We start from the raw sequence: 18,739 nt of genomic DNA, 5'->3' as shown, positions 1-18,739 counted from the left end.
AAGAAATTCACTGTTTTCGCACCTCACTGAAGCGGTTGTCAACGTGCCCATGTAGTCTCCTCCGCAGCCGTTATTAGGGTCGTCACGCAACGTTTCTCCCTAATAACGGCTGCGGAGGAGACTACGTGCCCATGCCGCCAACCGATGAAACCCAGCTTTAAACTTCCTAGCGGGCTACAGTAACGCTTCCCGGGAATGAATGTGCAATGTTTACATGTATAGTATATCTTAATATCTTAAATCGTCTGCCGTGAAACATTCAGCATCTAAACCGAATCAGTAGATAAATGGTAAAGAAGGAAAAGGGAAAAAAGAGGAATGCTAGCGGAATAGCCTTGAACAGGCCTACTCGGCCAGCCGAGTCGAGTGCGAATATTTACGCATTTACAAAAAAAAAAAAAAAACTAAACGCGCAATTCATCGGCCTGTTTGTTTTAGTAGAATATGGAAAAACACTCTATAAAGTAGGGGAAAGGAGCGTTTGGAGAAGCTGCCTTGTCAGATATCAGCGATTAAATTCGTCGGTAATTCCGCGGCAATCAACTATTGTGGGCATCGACGAAACACTCGCTTGCGATTTGCGCATGCGTTTAAATGTGGGAATGCGAAGCGTCTAGTCTATCACTTAAGAGACGAAAACAATTAACAAAAGCGAAGATTTCTCTGCGAGAAATTGCAAGACGTAAACAAAAGAAGCGAAATACGACTCCGCGGATGAGATCAGTTGCCGCGAAAATTGTTACTGCTCAACTCAAAGGTTGACACATTTTAATTGGCTTATCACAGTTTGCGGCCGTTACTCGCAGTTACTTGCAGGTTGTAAAATGAAGTGTTGTACGAGGCAATGCTTCTTACAAACTGTAACACGACCCTTACTACGTTTCACTTGCAAGTAAAATTGTCTTGTGTAACACGGCTTTCTGTAGTGGAGTTTCAGAAATATTCATGTCCTGACGTTGGAAAGGAAACTCAACCCGAGAATCCTGAAAAAAGTTTAAATTAAGGTTACCATGTACCTTTAGAGGTGTGTCGCGTCCAAACGATCAGTAGCGCGGCCGATTCAAACTGTAGATACCTAAACTACTATGATATTAAAGCTTATAGAGCTGGCTTTCAAGCTGTAGCAAGAATCAAATGAATTGCTGAATTTTTCACGACCTCTAAATGTGAGCGTCCGTGTTTTGTTGTCCAAAGCAAAACACTGTGCTGTTATCAAAGTCTACCGCTGGCAAGCGTAACTGCTGCGTGCTCACACTCAGCTGGACCCAGTCTTCCTAACATGTCTGTTTGCTCGGTCATCAACTGAGATTGGAGAAGTGCAACTTTTGCGGCAAGTCTCTTTATTTCCAGCTGAAAAAGACAAACGAACAAGAGCTTTCCACAAAAGTTCAAATAACTGTGTCCACTGTTGTATAAGTGCATCTCTACAGTGTGAAAATGTTTTCTTTCTCAAGATAGGACATTATAATTGTAATTTAAATGATATATATTGTAGCTCATTTTTCGAGTGCCTTTTGCTTGCAAACTCGGCTGAGCCTGCCAATCACAGTTTCAGTTGGTTCTATGTAAAAGTAAATTTTGGTTGTCGGCTGTATAGTCTGATGGTTTTTACATTCAACTTCAGCAATTCTACTGAAGGAAACACAAATTAATCAGTATTCCAAAACTATAGCATGTGCATAGAGCGGTCTTCAATTGAGTGTCGTAAAACCAAGACCAAAGCAAAGTAATCTTTTGATTACTTTCGACACTCAATTCGGAAAACCGCTGTAAGTTTCCTGTTGATAAGTTATGTGAGCATAAAAAGACAGCCTTCCCTTCGATCTTCTCCTTCTGAATCCATCCATCTTCCTACAGATGAAATTTTATATCTTCACCGTTCCCGGGCTCAGTTTCCAATCCCTGAGAGTTCCCGGTAACCCCATTCACTTTACCCGGTTACAGTCAGCCCACACAAAATTGATTTGTTGCTTTTAAGAAATGGAGGTGTGGTCACTATATCAGCGGCGACAAGGATGAATAAGACAACGGGTTGCAATTTACTTACTATTTTATCTGGCTAAACAGACCTTAACTTCGTTATTTTCTCCACCGAGTGTAGTTGTATCGAGTTGTTCAGTTTCACGTCCCTCTGTCGAGTTCACTGACAGGATATTGCTTTGAGGAGCGGTGCGACGTTGGTCATTCCTCGTGGCTATAGCTAAAAAAACCTAGGACGAACCAACGATATCTTAGAACGAAACGAAAAAGAAACAAAAACATGGCCGGGAACAAGATGAGATGAGGTGGCGAGTGCGTGAGGCTGTTTTTAAACATATAAAATTAATAAGTTAAAGTGCACCTAACCCCCAAATTTTTTTTTCGCTAAAACAAATCTAGACTTTATTTGAAGCATTTGGGCGAAGAAATTTTTGAATTTGGTGGAATCCTCGATTTTCTATGCCCTTTCAAAGTCGCGATTAAGTGTTTCACGACCGCGTTTTAGGGAGTCTGGGGCGGCGGTACCTGATGACGTCTACCCAGGAACCAAACACAATAGCGCCTCAGTCAACTCACTGTATTTGCTCGAGAAAATAGAATGCAAAACTAATCGTACCGATGTATTTTGGGACTAAAACGTCCAAGTTTTGTCTCAGAATCATTTCTTTTTCGTCACTGGAGTCAGAGTTAAGTTTCGATTCGGAAGGCTCCGAAATAAACTTCGATCGAGCACGTTCGACAACTCTGAACTCACTGCTTAGAGCTTTGAGAGCAATTTACAATATTTCAAGCGACGACGGGGAAGACGTCTTTGCGGACGAGCTGCTTGTATATTAGGAATGGAAAGCTAGATACGAAGTGGAGGAGCAGGCAAACGAACAGCAGGAAAGAAAACTCAAGGACTGCTTTGGATGGTAATTTCGTCAACTAAACATAAGATTCCCACGCGTGTTTATAGCCCGTTTACATTTGTCGTTACCGAGAATGTATTTTGTCAAGGTTCTGTTAAATCCAGTTTGTGTTTTACTTTCAGTTGAATGCTTCATGTTTATAAGAGCGACGTACGTGTTGCAGTTTTCGAGACTTGATGACCTCCAAAACATTGGCTTCGATCGATTGAAAATCGTATTGTTTGGAGCTGTATTTTTGAAGCTGCGGGAAGCAAGGCGGAAGGAAACATTTCATGCAATTACCGATTTCACATTGTCACACGTTTTAAGTCGTAACTCCAAATAACCAATGTAAATTGTTCTCAAAGTTTGCAGTGAAATTCCTCGGATAAGCGAAAAGGGTGTGTTCCCTAAGCGGTCCGCAGATAATGTTACGCGGTCATATTTTCGACGCTATTGCACAGAATCTTTGTCACACTGCTGATTTCCAAACCTTCGAAAAACTCTGTGAGTCTAACAATTTTGTTATCATGTAATTCTAGAGGATTAATCTTCGACTTTCATCTAAATCGAAAGAGAAATAAGTGTTGGTTAGCGGCGTACAGTTGCGATCTATTTACATATCAGTATAACGCTTCTTGATCATGACCGGATCACACAACGTTGCCGGTTATGTTATAAATACTGCGGGATTGGAAGATATAGGTTGTCGGTGGTATTTCTACAAATTGCTGGTTAGCTTTAAGCAGAAAATTTATGAAAATAGCGTTCGAAAGTCTGCGGAACAAATTCCAGTGAGAGTTCTTCAATGGTTCTCACAGATTCAGTTCGCTTGTTTCGGTTCGACAAAATCAACCATCGTTTACGTCTTTATTGCACCATTAGCCGATCATCGTCAGTAAATTGTACAGTATATCCTTCTTTAAATCTGGAATATTGCTGCAACAGCCGATAGCGCCTCTGGAAGGCGTTTCTGCGCACTTTTCGAATGTGTATTGCACCATCCTGAAGGAAATGAGACGAAATGAGATATCCAACCTTCCTGGGTAGACGTCACAAGAGCCGCTGGACCCATTCTCCTCAAACTCGGTCGTGAAACAAAATGGCGGTGTTTTGGAGCTATTTTCGAGATTTCGTCGTGGCACAGAAAATCGAGGATTTAACGGGATCCAAAAATTTTTTTCGCAGAACTATTTCAAATAATAAGTAGATTTGTTCTAGCGAAAAAAAATTTTTGGGGTTAGGTGCACTTTAAGTAAATCTTGTTCTGAAAGGGGCTTTTCTGAGGCTGAAATGTTTTTAAAACGTGGTTTCGGGCAGTTTTACTGCTCTTCTTCAGGCACCGTAGTTCCGTCCAGATCAATATATCTATCTATCTATCTATCTATCTATCTATCTATCTATCTATCTATCTATCTATCTATCTATCTATCTATCTATATATAAAACATTTTAGCCTCAGAAAAGTCTCGTTTAGAACAAGATTTACTTCGTCTATTTTAGATGTGAATATGAGAGGTCCCGAATGTTCTAAAACAGAGGGTACGAATTGGTGCATTACGAGAATGACAGTATGTCGGAAACATGCGTTTCTCTTATCGCAGCACATAGAAGAGCGCAACACCCCAGTCGAAAAACTATTTTGTGTTATGTACTTAAGTAAATCGTGGTTAAGCAATATCCCTTTTCACGATTAACTTTTTTATTGGCGCTTCCTCCTATAAAGGCTTTTATTAGTTATTTATTTTATTTACATAACGCAGCATGTATGCGAGGCAATTTTGGTCAATTTTGCAGTTTCCGTCCAAAATTACCTTGAATCCAAAATAAGAAAAGTTAGCAGTTTGGGGTTATCCATTCTATCCTACCTTGTGCAAAAACAACAATACGAGGGTGATTGAAGCAGTCACGTGCACGTAGACAAATTCTACGGCATACTTAACGGATGGTGACGAGCCATCTCTCAACACAGCGCTGGAAAAAAAACAGAAGTCGGATCACTATGGGAGGCTAACGTAATGGCTGATATGCTTGATTTAAGAACGAGAGATCTGGCCACTGGGTCTCGCTCCCAAAGCATTTGGACTGGGAACAAGGCAATGTGGTTTCGTTGTAACTTGCCTAGTTCCTAAGCTTTGAAGTTTCAACGCGGTCAATCGTTTCGGGGTCACGTGGTCCGATCGCCTCGGAAATGTCACCGAAATCAATTAACCGTAAAGGCCTGGGAGAAAGCCCCACAAGAACCAGGCAACGTTGGAGCGTCTACGTGGTTCACAACATCCTCATACAGTGTCTTGATTCCACCGCTTCAGTGGATAAATGTTTGGGGATCTTTTTTTATCTATGTCATGTCGTACCAAGTGTCCTAGTTTGTTGAATAAATAAGGCATATTAAATCGCCCAGGAGTCTGATATGAGAATTTAGTTCACTCCTTGTCTCACCTGAGAACGGTGATAAAACATATTATAAACATGGCATTGTAGGTGGCATAGCTGATAAATCTGCTTTCGTTGTAAACTTGGGGTACTTTTCTCACTTTAAAACTAAGCAACATTCCCCAAGCAAGGACCAGAAAGTCGGCTGGGAAGACAAAATAATATTAACGAATTTAGCATCAAAATTAGTCTTTGAAAGACGTAATCCACACTAGTAGGAACGGTTTAATGACCTTGCTCTCCATGAGTTCTCGTAGCTCAGTAGATAGAGCGCCAGCCCGGTGTTTGGGAGGTCATGGGTTCGATTCCTGCCGGGGACTCAGATTTTTTCTTTGTCCCATGCTCGTGTCATGTTGATCAATTCACCTTTCAGATTTTCATTACCGAGCTTAAAATTCACCATCTTTTTTCACTGATCAAGTAGAACCTCATTTCTGCTGAGTCTATTATTGAATTTTAGTTTTCATAATCATCTTTTGCAAACGAAAATCAAAATCTGAGACAACACTCGTCACTCTCTTATAGATAGCTCGCCCTGGTCACACCACATCAGCAAAAGGGGAGGGAGGAGGGGGTGGAGTGTTAGTTGGTAGACGGGTAGGGCAGGGATGAAACGTTTTTACCTGCTAAAATAATGTGTTCAAACCATCCTTTTGAGCATCTTTTATATTTCAACTTATCAGTGGTAACACCAGACTCGGTTGAAGGAGGTTGTATCACCATCCACACAGTCAAGTAACTCAAATACAGCAATATCATGGCTGACAGCCTCTTCAATAATACGTTGTCTCCTATGGCCAGCTTACGAGCCGAGCGTACCCGGAAAATCAACACCACTCTGGATCGTGAAAAAAAAGTAACAGTTTAATGGATTACGAAGCCTGATAACTTCGAAATTTATCCTCGCCCGCGTACGTAACTGGCGGAATTTTGCGCGCGGGTGTTTTGGTGTAGTGGCGCAGCTTCTTACGAAAGAGGCGAAAGCCGCGAGAAGAATGGTGAGTAGTCAAGTTTGAGATCCCTCGTGAGGCTGACATTTTCACGAACGATGATGCCTCGAGGGGCTTCGCAGCTCGCGAAAAATCTCTCGCAGCTACATGCCCTGTGTCAGCGGCCCAGCCAGGAAAACAAAGCTTTTGCGGAAGAAACCGTGCCAGCTATGCAAGTTAATTTATCCTCAAGGCTGCCAAAGTCGGAAAATCAGCTCAGTTTTCTTTCTCAAGATATATACAAAAATACCGGGTACAGCTTTCAATTAAAATTAAAGTTTCGCATTTGAAGGTTACCCACAAGTATTTCATCCATATGCCTATCCAGATGCACTTTGTGCATCGTTGTAAACAGTACCACGTAAAAGTACTGCTCTATAGCTTTCATTTGGATGGTCATACTCTAGTATTAAACTCCTAAATATATAACTTTCAGTTAAATGACAACAGGCGACTTCTAAAACATCTGTGTGAAATGCAGAATGATCACCTCCACGTCTTCAGCGCCAAGGAACCGTAAATCAGACAGAAGCCCACATGTTTTAGCCAAGGCTCTAACACACAGCGTACTTTAGAAGGTGTGGGGAACGACACAAGAAGCTGAAACAGAGGAAAGATTATTAGAAGTAAGAGTAGGCTTTCAGTTTGTGGGAAGCCCATGTGTCAGGGATACTCGACATCTCGCTCAGGGGTGTAAATTACAGGTTTTGGTATCACGTGGGATGAGCAAAATAGAACGCACACGTTTTCAGGCATTAAGATCTTAATTTTAGGGCTGTATTTTGAGAAATAACTAAAGGTCATCATACTGTGTTGATGCTTTAGATACCTCCAATTTGGAACCTGTAACGTTTCTTCAAAAAAGCACTCGACGACAATGTCATTATAGAATTTACTCTTATTTGCGTTTGTGTTTTATATTGGTACTTTTGCGGTCAAAACTAATTTGAGCCACGCCCAAATTGATCTCCCTTATGCAATTTTCCGACTGGCTTTCACCTTGGAAATCCTCTCCCCTTGCCCTCTCTCCACTACCACCCCCCCCCCCCCTTCTTGAGATCGAACCACGCACGCAGCTGTTGCTGACTTGAAGATGGCTGCTGACCATATGATGGAACTTATGGAACGTCCAGCTGATCTTAGCGTACCTTCACATGCATCATGATGGCTCCACAGATTATGATTTCTAGAAAGCGAGGACTGGACGCTTTGAAAATCTAGAACAGAGAAAAAGATACATGTATTTGTGAAGGTTGTGTACTCATAAGGCTAAAAGCTTAAACATGATACAAATAGCTCTTTACTATGAAATTAAAAAAGGTAAAGAGACAAATTCATCGGGTTGTTTGGCTGGGACAACAAACGAGCTAAGCTTAAGGGGCTATTTCTGCGGGGAAGATTAAGAAGACTTAAGAATGACATAAGATTTTGATCACATAATCACAAGGCTATGTGAACATGGCATGAATAAATACAAAAGGGTTGTTAATAGACCAATTTCGTTATATTAAAATTCAGCCCAACACAATAGACCTCAGCACGAGGCTTCGGGGAATAACTACAGAGTTTGTAGGGTTTATTCTCCGGAGCCTCGTGCTGAGGTCTATTGTGTTAGGCTGAATTTTAATATATCGAAATTGGTCTATTTTACTGTCTTATTTGAAAAGATCAAAGGATACATACATACATACATACATACATACATACATACATACATACATACATACATACATACATACATTTTATTTGTTATCAATTAAAATTACAATTGTAACATGCCCGCGGATAGCTGAGCTAATCTAGGCGGGTCATGTTTGGACGAGTTATTAATATACAACTAGGTACAACTAAATACAACTGAAGGTAACAAGAGAACTAAAGAGACTACAATTGACAACGATGACTAAAGACAACTAATAAACCTCGCAACTAATAAACTAACGATATTACATACAACTTGTTCACTAGCTCGTGGACACACAGAAACTTTCAAAACTATCCAATCTTCCTCTGGTGTAGTATTGGACTGTGTTGACAGGAAACCCACCGTTTTCTATTTCTTAATTTCAAGGAGACGATATATAGAGATTGAGCTATTTAGTGGGGCCACTTCGACTCCATGCGTCTAGTTTTACCTTATTCTGCCAATATTTATAGACCAAGGCTGCAAAAACCAGTGAAGTCAGGATGACCAAACAGTTAACCACTAACAACGCGTATCTCAGGGATGTATAAATACTGTACACGCACGCGCGGTCATCCACGCACTCCTCGCATCCTTCACTACACGCGAGACACTCGAAGTCACTCTCGTACGAGCTGATCTCCCCTCTCAACATCTTGTCGTACTCCTCCTCCAGGACTTTTCCGTTGAAATATTTGCGAGATGCAGAAGGGTCTGGGAAGTAGTAGCCTCGTTTGCAGGTGCAGTGATAACTGCCGCGTTGGAATCCCTGATAGGGAACTGGTACACACTGTATAAAGAGATTTGTTATAAGATTTCATCAGCAGAATAGACCAATTTCGATTTATTAAAATTCAGATTAAAACAATAGACCTCAGTACAAGGCTCTGGGGAATAACTACAGAGTTTGCGGGGTTTATTCTCCAGAGCCCCGTGCTGAGGTTTATTGTATTAGGCTGAATTTTAATATATCAAAATTGGTTTAATAGAATAATTGAATATACTGAAGATTACCTCCCGTTAAGAGTTTGAGTATGATTTTTATGTACGAGGTACGTAAAAGATGTCATTTAAAAATGAACGATTCTTTAAAGCGGGCGAGTGACATTTTTGTTTCGTAGATACAGAAATGTTTCAAATGACTTTGAAAGTCGGCTTCTCGACACATATAGCTCTGAATGTGACCTTTTCCACCGTTTGGAATTTCATCACTAGATGGATCCTTCAAGTTGTTTTTCGAAACACTACATCACTCTTTTTTACACATCATTTTCACCCATTTAATTCATATTTCTATCATTTCTAATCTGTGTATCTCAGCATCTAATGATCAGTAATGAGAATTGATATTCTGAACTTTGGGATGACTCGCCTCTGTGCTCTGTTTACATCTGTGCGTTCCCATGAATGTGTTGAAGCGGGTTTGTTCGTTACCAGTCTCTGTTTGTTCTTCTAGACCGCTGGGGTCCTGGGCATCACATTGATTGATATCTACGTACCTCAGAGAAACATCCATACTGACCAAACCCCTGAGGCAAAAGAAAAACAAAACAAATTATAACTAATGGCTTAAAAAACACACTGCAGCTGTTCGGTTACACGTCGCGATTCTGATTAAACAGAAGACATGGACTGTTTGGTCGATTTTTTACTTCAATTTTTCTTGTTTTTCTTGCATTATGTTAACACAAAAATCGCAGAAACACATTAGGCAGAGACATGTGCCTACCCACTGATTCTAAACTTTGGGATCTAAATGAGACGGAAATTGTATTGGGTAGAAGTTTGTTTGGGCGGGAGAAGCTATTAAGAGTGCCTGCCTGTAAAAATCAGACAAATTCTTAATTTCGCGGCAAGGGTCGAAAATTCGATTTCGCTCATATTCTTATGGTAGAAAGGCTAGGGCATTACAAAAACTAGTGGATAGTTTTTTTTGGCAAAATATCCTTTTATTTCAAAGAAATATGCAAATTACCAAATCCGTTAAAATCGTCATTTGACGCACCATTTTATCAAGCAAGTTTGATAGCCTCGCAAACAAAACCACATCATTCTTCCGTCTTTAAAACATTCAAATATATTTGTGCAATGTTTAAATGTGTACTGGGTTGATTTTAGGGAATGTGCGTTGTCTTTTTGGGTGCAAAATAATTAAATTTCGAAGACATGTATTTCATTCACTTAAAAGTACTTCGTGAATATAATTAATTTTCACCATGTGCGAAACCTTCAAATGGATTAAGCTTCTGGTGGTTGAGTTGCAGAAGGATGGTCTACAGATTCCTGTAAAAATTTCTTTGGGCCAATGATTATGAGCGACGCGAGAGCTTTTCAAAGTACGTCAAAAATGCAAATATTTGACCATCCGTCATCAAATTTCAATTTACGGGTTAGACGTATGTTTTAGCATGGGCCACACGACTTGACCTATAATAGGTTGAAATAGACACAGAGCTGATAGTTTCGAAATGTTATAACCTTATTTTTTGTAAAAGGCTGGTCCAAAGTCGATTTGACGTGTTTCTAGTCGATCTCTCACCATTCGTCGCACATAAAGCAGAAGTTTGCTTTTGTTTACACAAGGTTAACGTCCGATGTACATCGCCTACTGTCAACCTATTATTGGTCGAATACCATGAATCTGTGACCATCTTTCTACGCATATGAGCATCACTGCATCTAAGTCAAAAACGGCTGAGTCATTGAGTTATTTTTTTGTAAAAAAAATACCTCTTAGTTGGCGCGTCGGGTATGTTATGGACGGGTCAATGGGTGAGTGAGTGAGTGAGTGAGTGAGTGAGAGATGTATGTATGTCACACCAATCAGATTGGATCTACTATGAACAGCCAATCAAATTTCTTGTTGTAAAGGTAAATGGTTCGTGAGAAACACAAGGTATGTATAAACACAAGGACTTTGGTAATTGAAAAATAAAGAGTGACGTGTATGTTGCCGGTTTGTGATTTTTAGTCCGGTTTGGAGGGGAGTGTGACAGTTACATACGTACATTGGGTTGTTTTAGAGTGCATAATTTTCAGTGTAATGGTGGCTAGTTATGAACGAGATGAGTCTTGAGTTTTGAAGCAGTTCATGAGTAGTGGGCAAATGGCACGAGTTATTTTTATTTTTAATTACAAAGGGTAACTTGATACTTTTGTTTTCACGAATCGTCGGTTCTAGTTCTGAGGACATGTTTTAGAGGAGACGAGACTATTTAGATTTGAAGCAGTTCTAACGTTTACAATAGTAAGTGCAGGTAACGATTGTTTTGTTCTTATTGCATGCAAATATAACGAGATATTTTTATTTTTTAGTTACAATGGGTAATTTGACACTCTTGTTTTTCACAAGGTAGTAAATTCAATTAGAGGTGACGAATCGTCGCGACTTGTTCCCACGAGATGTTTGCTATTTTTAGTTACAAATGGTAACTCGACACTTTTGTTTTTCATATGGGAGTAAATTCAATTAGAGCTTACAAGTTATCGGCTATTGTTCCCAGGATATTAAACAAAAAAGAAGCTTTCCTTTCTAGAGTGTTTTTACGTCTCTGCAGTAGCAGTTTAATATTTTTATTTGATGGGCATTTTATGACATTCTTTCCAGTCCGCTATTTTTAAAGGTAAAAAGTATGAAAACTGTTCAAATGTTCTTTGAAGACTGTGTGGCACCAAGTTAAAGTGCGATTTAATTAAATCAGACTTTCAACGTGTCAGAGAGGTTTTTTTCTCTTTCTTTAAATTTTCGGTGAAGTAGTGTTGTTGCGTTGTGTTGTGTAAAAAAGGTAAACTTACTACTCGTATAAAATGCAAAAGTTCTCTTAACTTAAGTATTTTTGAGCAAAAATTCCTCTTGGGGGCTGGAAGGCTTCCCGAGGGGGTACTCCCAGAAAAATTGGTTGGGGGTGTGCGGCCCGCTTCCCAAAACCCTTACCCTGTTTATGACCAAAATCTGCGATATTCCTTACCCTATTTATGACCTGACCAAAAATTCGAAACCCTATTTACGACCTGACCCTCAAATCAAAACCCTGTTTCAGACCTGCGTTATAATTAGCTCCCTAGTTCAAACCAATGTTAAATTACCGCAAACATATAAATTTGTGAAGGGCTTTTGTTGATTTTCTTTTCGATAATGATGAAAAAGTGGCTTCTTCTTAAAGCATACCCATATCAAGGCTAGAGTGCAAAAACCGTACCCTATTTATGACCAAAATGGCCAAAATCAGCTAAAATCGATACCCTATTTATGACCAAAACGGCTGAAAAACCATACCCTTCGGTGCCGTACAGACCTATATAGTCCATATAAGATCACGTAGTCCTTCCCCAGGGAAGGGCTACGTGATCGATGAGTGAGGGAGTTATGCATGTGCGCGTGTCAGACCAATCGCAGTGTGGGTTGTATCAAAGAACGAATAAAATTGCCTGTTAGAAAATAAGATGGTATCTACATTAATCTGGAGACGTGTCAGATTACTGTAGTTTGTTCAGTCAAACATTTTATAGCTTACTATTCAGTTATCTTACCATTACCGATGTAACATCGTATGTACATCATAAACTCGCAGTTTCTTTCTTGCTGTACATCGCAACCAAAAACACTTGTCAACTCAACCAAATCATTACTGTAAACAGTTCCATGAATGCTCCTATCTCCGAGACTTATAGTTCACAAAAAAATAACTCTTGCACGCCTTGCGTGCCTATGTTTTGTAGATAGTTGCTTGCTTTGCACTGCGCCAAAATATTACGTTTGATCGATTGCTGACCATTGCTGATAAGCGTGTGGGCGCAGCACAATCTTACAACCGTTATTTGTTTGTCACGCAATGCTGTCACGGCATATGCTGCCCATTTTGATCTAATTTGTATAGAGCACTCTCAGGACAAGTGAAAAAATTTAATCATTGTTTGTTCATAAACAAATTATAGATCAATGAAGCAAGAACTAGCTGAAATAAAAATAGGAAATCACAGCGTGTCTAATTCGTGAGAAAAACAGACTAAATTTAATTAGTACATAAATACGTGAGTAAATAGCCCTGGCCATGCCATTTTATTTGGCGTATTTTGTTTGGTTAGTGGCGAGGCATTGGTATGTTTGTAACAGAAAATAGAGGACTGTTGTCAGTACAGTCCAAAATTATTGTCAGTAAAATATTGTAAATAAAACACCTATAGACCGGTTACCTCCGCGGCCACCATTTGGTCGTTCCGATAAGGGTTTCATTATTGTCTTTACCACTATTAAGCGGCCACCCAAGATTAAAAAACTTTGTTTTGGAAAGGGCGACGGCAGATAAGAGTCTGAAATTGAAGGTACATGACAAGTGATAATTCAAACACACGTCTATCTTGATTGTCTTGAATTGACTCCATGTTCACCAAGAAATTTTTGCCCGATAGTGAAAAATTAAATATTCAAGGTACACCAACCTCTAGCCCCATTAAGCGGTCACCACCCATTTCCCCAAGGGTAGCCCACTGTATTACATGTAAACCAAAAATAATTGCGCAGCGCGAAAAGACCTACATATGAGTTTAGCGTCACAGTATTACGCAGGGCACGTAGGTAGCGGTGGTCGAAAAAAAGATAACAACAGGTGCAATGGTAAACTATTCATTCTTTTCATTTCTTAATTTAATCTCTTCCTACTGGACACGATTGTGTGCTCCCAATGGTTCCAAGCCTTACGGAGCCTTAGTATTAGGATAGAAATTGTCCAACCTCTACCCCCTAAATTGGGATGACAGCATTGCGTGACGAACAAGGAACCACTGCAAGCAAGCATTCAAGCCATCAAACCATAATGATCAAACGTAATATTTTGGTGTACTGCAAAGCAAGCAACTATCTACAAATGACTTAGCCGTTTTTGACTTAGAAGTAGTGGTGATCATATGTGTCGAAAGAGGGTCACAGATTCATGGTATTCGACCATTAAATAAGTTGACAGTTGGCGATGTACATCGGACGCTATGTAAACAAAAGCAAACTTCTACTTTATGTGCGACGAAGGGTGAGAGAAACATGTCAAATCGGCTTTGGACCTGCCTTTCAACAGCAAATGAGGTTATAACATTTCGAAACTATCAGCTCTGTGTCTATTTCAACTTATTATAGGTCAAGTCATGTGGCGCATGCTAAAATATACGTCTAACCCGTAAATTGAAATTTGACGACGGATGGTCAAATATTTGCATTTTTGACGTACTTTGAAAAGCTCTCGCGCCGCTCATAATCATTGGCCCAAAGAAATTTTTACAGGAATCTGTAGACCATCCTTCTGCAACTCAACCACCAGAAGCTTAATCCATTTGAAGGTTTCGCACATGGTGAAAATTAATTATATTCACGAAGTACTTTTAAGTGAATGAAATACATGTCTTCGAAATTTAATTATTTTGCACCCAAAAAGACAACGCAACATTCCCTAAAATCAACCCAGTACACATTTAAACATTGCACAAAACTATTTGAGTGTTTTAAAGACGGAAGAATGATGTGGTTTTGCATGCGAGGCTATCAAAACTTGCTTGATAAAATGGTGCGTCAAATGACGATTTTAACGGAATTTGGTAATTTGCATATTTCTTTGAAATAAAGGGATATTTTGCCAAAAAAAACTATCCAGTAGTTTTTGTCATACCCTAGTCTATCTACCATGAAAATATGAGCGAAATCGAATTTTCGACCCTTGCCGAGTTATTTCCCATTTTTATGGACAGGCACTCTTAAGGTGGTATGGTACCCTCAATATGGACCAAAAAGTTTGTTTAAATATGGTAAAGAAAGATCAATTGTGTGCTATTGCACTCAAGAAGAGAAATTGAATTTCTAGAGTTTTACTCAAAATGGTTGCTATGGAAACCAGCCACAGCCTTTTGAAGTAGTGTTTTATAGTATTGACGCCAACACTTCCTGCTCTTTTACAAAACAAGAATTGACTGTCAAATAAGCATATCATGTAAGTTTCTGTTTTGTTCTGTGATATGAACCTAAGTTTTGACAGTTAACTCTTATTTTCAGTGCTTTTTACAGCTTTATTTGGAAATAACCTTATTTTTTACCACACCCAGTGGACAAATCATCTCATGTCACGTGACAGACCTTAAAATGTTACGATTTTTTTGGTTTATATCACCACGACACTATTGGTATTTGATGAGCCCAAGTTTCAGAAATTCTACTTAAAAACCTTGCAAAGTAGAAATGTTGGCGCGAAGTCAGTCGGTACAAAAGTAAACTTTTGAGAAAAATGCACTTTAAGTTTCTTACACGAAGTATTAAGCATTTAACGAGCCACAAATAGTGGGGGGGGGGGGGGTGCAGATTGGATCTCGGGGGAGGGGGTGCAATGGTTGTTCTATTTTGTAAAAAGTTACCGCAGTTGTGGGAAATATTCCTTGTCATAAGGGAAATGAATGAGCCTGTGATGGCAATTTGAGCAAAGCTTTTCACAAATAATCATACCAATCGAGTTGTGCATGTCTTAAAAGTTTTTTCTAAATAGTTTCGTTCATATAAGTTAAAAATAATCTATATTTTTGGTCACGTTCTTATAGTAAACAGTCGTTGCTATGGCCGTTGCCACGTGAAAAAACTTATACCACTGTGTACTTTCCTTAAATTTCACACTCATCTGGAAGGAAATTCGGCAAGATCGTTTCAAAATGTTTTTGACAAGTCCTCAAGGGTCTTAAGTCTTGTATTTCCAAGAAATTGAATTTTTCATGAACATCGCCATATTTTAGGGTACCCTACCACCTTAAGACTGTTGATCTTAAATAATTATTAAACCTTTAAACAATGGACTCAGCTGAATATGTTTTGAACAATTGTTAAACAAGTGTTTGGTTTGTGAAATGTGATATTGGTAATTGCTTTCCACAGAAAATGTTTTCTATGAAAAAGACGTAGGTGTTAAATAATCCGCAAAGCTAACTTACCGTACAATATCATTCTGATATCTCTACAATGACAACACCCCTTATCTTTCAGTTCTAGAGTACCGTTGTGCTTAAAATTTTAAATATTACTCACACGACAGTTGAATTTACGTAAATGGAAAAATTGATCTGTGAAAGCATAAAACTGAAGGGTAGAGCAGTTGAATTTGATTATTTTAACAAGGTAACAAGGTAAAAATTTTAGGTCGTCTTTTTCTCACCTAAGTCGACTTTTTCGGCTACACATGCAGCTGGAAAACAATTAAGCTCTGCACTGAGCCGAAAAGTCTAAACAGGAGTTCTGTTTAATATATAGTCTTTTGTAATGACACGCTGTCGGTCGATAGATTGACATGCAAATGTCCAAAGAGCTAAGGTCGACTGTTAAAAGCCGGGTACAGTATTTATTTCGGATGCTTTAAGGCTAATACCAAATGAAAACCACCTGAATTATCATAGTAACATGACTGAGGCTGTAAGCATGACTCCTTACTCTTCGAAGGCCCCATCCATGTTTTTGACGTTATCTGACAGCACGTCAAGGCCAAACAACTTCGTTTCTAATTTTCTACACCAGATGGCCGCTCAAATTGAAAAAAAGGAATTGAATACCGTGAATTTTAGTATTTTTAAAATTAAGCATCTTTTTTGCACCAGATCATTGTTTACTTAGAATGAACACCTTTTGTTTGGAATTGTTTTTTGTATTATTATCGTTATCGAGTGAAAGAGGTTTTCTGAAAGATATTGATCTTCTCTGACCTTTTCTGCATAAAGCTTTCTGACCTAGCTGAAAAATCTCCATCGTATATAATAAAAAGGAAATCGCTTACCAGCTTTTTCACTAAGCCCCCTAATTTCAACGTATCTAAGATAACATTAAATAACTGATTTGAATATTGTGGTATCGCGCGCGCGACAGGCTATCATTTCAACAGTTAATCTAAAACTTACAAAAACTCGTTGGTTTCATTAAAAATGGGAGCCAGATAGGTGACCATCCAAACTTTACCACCAAAACAATCGAAGTATGGCTGGATCCACAGACCGTCCTCGTATCGTACCGACAAATGCTCATGGACAGATCGACTCCCAAGTCCAACTGAAAAGAAATGCGTCTCTTTCACTCCATGTGATAGCTTCTTATTTCTGGTTTTGTCTCTGATAGCATTCCACCAAATCGCGTTCGGGCTCGTGGAGTAATCATAGTCCCCTGTTTGCCCGAGGTCCACCACATGGACACTTCCATTCAACTTACTGTCTCTGAACGCGTAAGGACAAAAACGTTCGTAATTTCTGTATAACTTGGGCTCGAAACAGACCGCGGACCCGAACACGGACGGTGAAAAGCCAGTATTTGCTCGAACGATTTCAAACAGTACAGTGTCATTTTCAACGATGGAATCACCAACAGACGTTTTCACCGGCCACAGAGAAGTCAGCAGACTGGCGATTTGGACAGCCACAAGAGCTTCGTTTTTCCATCGCTCACTGTCAAACGTCACATTAAGGACAGCAACATCATTACACCCATACGAGTTCTGCAACTTCTTGTGAATTTCGGCAATATATTGTAGTTCTTTCCCCAGCACGTCTACTGATTCACTTTTCTCGATTGCACCACGCGCATTCTCATTTCTTTGAGACACTTTCTCTTCTGATTCCGTTGTTGCAATTACAAATGCTTTGCTATTCCAAGCATTGTTGGAAAAAGCCGAAATCACGAAAAATACCTTGCACAAAAACATGAATTTGTTCGCGCGCGATTAGTTCCTTACTAATTATTTTGAAAGTAACAGAGATGTTATAATCTCAAGGTGCCGAACCTCAAAAAATAAGGTCAAACTGAGCCAGCTCGATCATTTCGTTCAGCGTTACATTGGATGTGGGCAGCTTGGACTATACATGACTACAAATCAATATTGCAACGGCGTGTTTTATTACTTTTTGTGGCAGGTGCTTATTACAAAACGCATCAACCTGAACAACAGTTATCTCGACAGGTATTACATTTCATGAAGACGTTTTTTAGAATTTACGAAAGGAGTTACAATTCACGACAGTAATTTCGGCACGGAGCAGCTATCAATTCTGCCACAACACATCGAATGAAAGGCGTCGCGATACTGCCTAATTGCCCTTTTTGCCGGCTGGGAATGATATCTGAATCTAAAATCAAAGGCTCCCTGAGCCAGCTCATGGATGAATAGTTGACTTCTGCCTCTATGGCAAAACGAGTCTTTGTGCGAAACTATTCGTATGAAAATGCATGTCACCTGTACATTTATATTCTCTTGACAATCAAGTCATTTTCATGTGAAATGTTTTGCATGAGCATTCGTTCTAAAAAAGAGGCAAACAGCAACTCCGAAGTTAAAGTAAAGTCTGCATATGAGCCAAGTGTCCCATCGGGTCGGCACTTATCCCGGTTTCTGTAGCATGAAGCGACTGGAGTATTTCTACTACCCCTGAATGGGATGCTAATCCATTGCAGGGTTACCCCGCAATATTAAATTTGCCAGTACTTATTTATACACCAGAGTGGAAAGAGGCACTGTGAGAGTTGTGTCTTGCTCAAGAACACAATAAAATGTTCCCAGCCAGGGCTCGAGGCCAGGCTGCTCGAAATAAAAAAGAAATACAAAAATCAAATAACACATTGTTTACACAGACAGCTTATAAATTCTAAAATGGATAATAATTAATTTTCATTAACTTGTACATGATGTCAGGTAGTGTCAAAGAATAACAACAGTCTGTTTCAAAATGAAATCATTAAATGAGAGTTCACCATATTTACCAGTCAG

At 39.4% G+C, this 18,739-nt stretch overlaps 1 pseudogene across 1 annotated transcript; it reads right to left on the bottom strand.

Moving 5' to 3' along the window:
• Window positions 1-751: 751 nt before the first annotated feature.
• LOC110048285 (putative G protein-coupled receptor CG31760) lies at window positions 752-18,439 on the bottom strand (annotated as a pseudogene). The gene is made up of 10 exons (XR_016209919.1): window positions 16,887-18,439; window positions 9,352-9,508; window positions 8,431-8,769; window positions 7,444-7,512; window positions 6,786-6,895; window positions 5,930-6,144; window positions 5,313-5,451; window positions 4,739-4,844; window positions 2,070-2,210; window positions 752-1,350 (listed from the first exon to the last, which is right to left on the bottom strand). The product of XR_016209919.1 is annotated as a putative G protein-coupled receptor CG31760 (transcript).
• Window positions 18,440-18,739: the final 300 nt, after the last annotated feature.

Source organism: Orbicella faveolata, unplaced genomic scaffold, assembly GCF_042242905.1.
Source record: "Orbicella faveolata isolate gen_17 unplaced genomic scaffold, um_ofav_v1 contig_3, whole genome shotgun sequence".
Classification (NCBI taxonomy): Eukaryota; Metazoa; Cnidaria; class Anthozoa; order Scleractinia; family Merulinidae; genus Orbicella; species Orbicella faveolata.
The sequence above is the reverse complement of the archived record's forward strand: the minus strand, read 5'-3'. Positions and strand labels throughout refer to the sequence as shown.